At 34.5% G+C, this 2,999-nt stretch overlaps 1 pseudogene across 1 annotated transcript; it reads left to right on the top strand.

The window, feature by feature from the left end:
- The first annotated feature begins 535 nt into the window (after positions 1-535).
- On the top strand, positions 536-868 carry LOC308616483 (elongin-B-like; annotated as a pseudogene). Its single transcript has one exon. The product of its transcript is annotated as an elongin-B-like (transcript).
- Positions 869-2,999: the final 2,131 nt, after the last annotated feature.

Here is a 2,999-nt window from a genome sequence, read left to right as displayed (position 1 = left end):
GACAATATTGACTTTTTAAATGCAACATTTCCCAAACATTAGTCTTCTGTGTACCAATTACCTGAATTTTGGCATATTTTATACTACTGTACCATCTTTCACTGAATATTTTTCTTTTTTTCTTTTTTTTTTTTTTTTTTTTTTTTGCGGTACGTGGGCCTCTCACTGTTGTGGCCTCTCCCGTTGCGGAGCACAGGCTCCGCGGCCATGGCTCACGGGCTCAGCTGCTCCACAGCATGTGGGATCTTCCCTGACCGGGGCACGCACCCGTGTCCCCTGCATCAGCAGGCGGACTCTCAACCACTGCGCTACCAGGGAAGCCCTGAATATTTTTCTTGAGATAACGTACTTGTTTGAATTCAAATATATTTTAAGTAATATTTATGTCACTTAATCCCTTTTTCCCCTAATATAGGTAAATGCATATAATTTAAAACGTTACTGCATAACTTCTAAAATTATCTCGTAGTCCACAATTCGGAAAAGCTGTTCTGTCGTATTTCATTATAAATCTCGGGGAGAGGCTTCCCCTGCCATGGAGGTGTTCCTCGTCATCCGTTGCCACAAGACCACCATCTTCACGGATGTCAAGGAGCAGAGCAACGTGATCGAGCTCAAGTGGCCGCTGGAAGTGTAGCAGCTGTACCAGGACGACCAACTCTGGACTATGGGAAGACATTGGGTGAGTGTAGCTTCACCAGCCAGAGAGCAAGGCCTCAGGCCGCAGCCACTGTGGAGCTAGCCTTCCGGGCAGATGAAGCATTTGAAGCCCTGTGCATTGAGCCTTTCTCCAGCCCACCTGAGCTGCCTGCTCTGTGTGATGAAGCCGCAGGACTCAGGAAGCAGCGCCAATGAACAAGCTGTTTAGTTGGAGAACCTTCCCCCACTCCTGTTCCCCCCATCTCCCTCCAATAAAAGCGATTTGGGTGTTAAAAAAAATCTATATATAATTTCCTTCTTCTTTCATAAAAGAATCTAATTTTCAGTGTTATTTTCTGATAGTCTCTTAGCAGTTTTAAAATTTTGTATTGTGAATTAAAAAAAAAACCTAAAAAATAATCTGCATTGTGTATATTATGTTTTAAATTTGTTATGCTGTTCTCCTATTACTATAAAAATCCATTTAATTTAAACAAATATAGAGAAATCACAGGCATTATTTATAAAAATTAAAAGATTAGTTTTTTTCTTTGATACATTTCTAATAGAGATGCTACTGAACTTACTTTACTAAGGGGGTAAGACAGTTAATAACACCTAAAATATTTAAAATATTCTGTTCTATTGATACTAGTTGTTGCCTGAATATTATGCACTCCTACTCTTTTATATAACATTTTCAAAAGTCAACCTAAGTCAAACATAAATTCTAAATTAGATATTGATTCATATGAACTCATATTTTGATCTGATTGTTTTCTCTGGGTACTATATTGAGTACCTCTGAAAACACTTCTACTTCAAAATTATTGAGGAAAAATCGTCTTTAGCAACAAATAAATAGAGATTTACAAAACTTTGACCATTATGAAAACCTGCTGCAGTTATCCTCAGCTGGATTCATGGCCATTTATTATTTTTGTTTATGATCTTTTAGCCAGTTCCCAATCCATGTGACTCTGTTCTCATCCAAAACAATTATAATTAATTTGTAACTAAAAGTTCATGATCCACTGTTTCAAATGCTTCACTGAAGCCCAAATACATGACGTCAGTTCCATCCTCTTCATCCAATTAGTTTTGCAACTCTATCAAACAGGCCTATCATCATGGTCTGGCATGATTTGTTCATTATGGACTATGGTCCTTAAGGTTCAAAATTCCATGTCTTCTAACTGCTTACAGATTTTCCTTCAATATTTTCTTCCTTACTTCACTGCATATTGATCTATTGCTTGGTTGTGTGTAAACATTTGTTTTATTCGGACATGTTTACAAAGAAGAAAAACTGAAGGAAAGTAACGTGTAAAATCACTTTAATTGCTCTTTGCAAACTACATAACATTTAAATGTGGTGCTTTGGGAGCTTTGGTCTTTTTTGTATTTCCTTAATTTTACATAAAATCCTTTTCATGAGAATTACTAAGGAGTTCTGCATTATTAATTTGTGGGTACTTGCATTTTCAAAAGACTATGAAACTAGGCTAATTAGAGAAGATTAGCCTAGTTTCTGTTTTGGCTCAGAGGGTTCATACAATAAAGCAATAGGTTCCATCATAACTCAAATAGAAAATGAGCTAATTGTAGGGTAGAGTGGAGTAAACAAGAGCTAAGGATGTCTATATAAGGGATAAGATTAATTCATAATTTAAAATATATAATTACAAATATTTGAATTTTTATAAATATTTGAATGGCTGTAATATAAAACTAGTTGTAAAAGTAAAAGCAACTTTAAGATTTCTTGGTACACCAACAGCCTATTCATGACAATTATTGGTAAAATCTGCAATAAGCAATAGTTTAATGATATCAATTACCAATTGTATTGGCTCTAATTTTTATGATAAATTGTTTCATTATACGTGAATAATCCTAGAAAAGATTTGTTCCTTTAATGTAGAAAAGTTTGTTCCTTTAATGTTCTTCCTAGAAAGCTGTTGACATTTGCTGATGGTATAGCAAATGTCTTTTTCTTTAAAAAAAAAAAAAATTCACAATATAGCAACTGTTTTAACCTTCGAAATTACTAAAGTCTGAGAAATTGGAGATTTCCATATTACATTTCCTTTCTGTTCAGGGTAATTAAAAAACATGTTTGAGAAAAGTTATAATTTTTTAAAAAGCATTTGCAAATTGAATATCCATGTTTAAAATGCTTTTGCAAACATCTTGCTTTCCTAGTTACCAAAACGATTATTTTTCAAATGAAAATATCATATTTTGTCTTATACTCATCCAATTCAGTAAGAAAGCATTTACACTTATAATTGAAGAAAGCTCTTTTTTTTTTTTTTTTTTTGCGGTATGCGGGCCTCTCTCTGTTGCGGTCTCTCCCG

The sequence above is a fragment of the Mesoplodon bidens genome (genome assembly GCF_964165515.1).
Source record: "Mesoplodon bidens genome assembly, chromosome: 4".
In the NCBI taxonomy this organism is placed as follows: domain Eukaryota; kingdom Metazoa; phylum Chordata; class Mammalia; order Artiodactyla; family Ziphiidae; genus Mesoplodon; species Mesoplodon bidens.
This window is presented reverse-complemented; position numbering and strand designations above follow the sequence as displayed.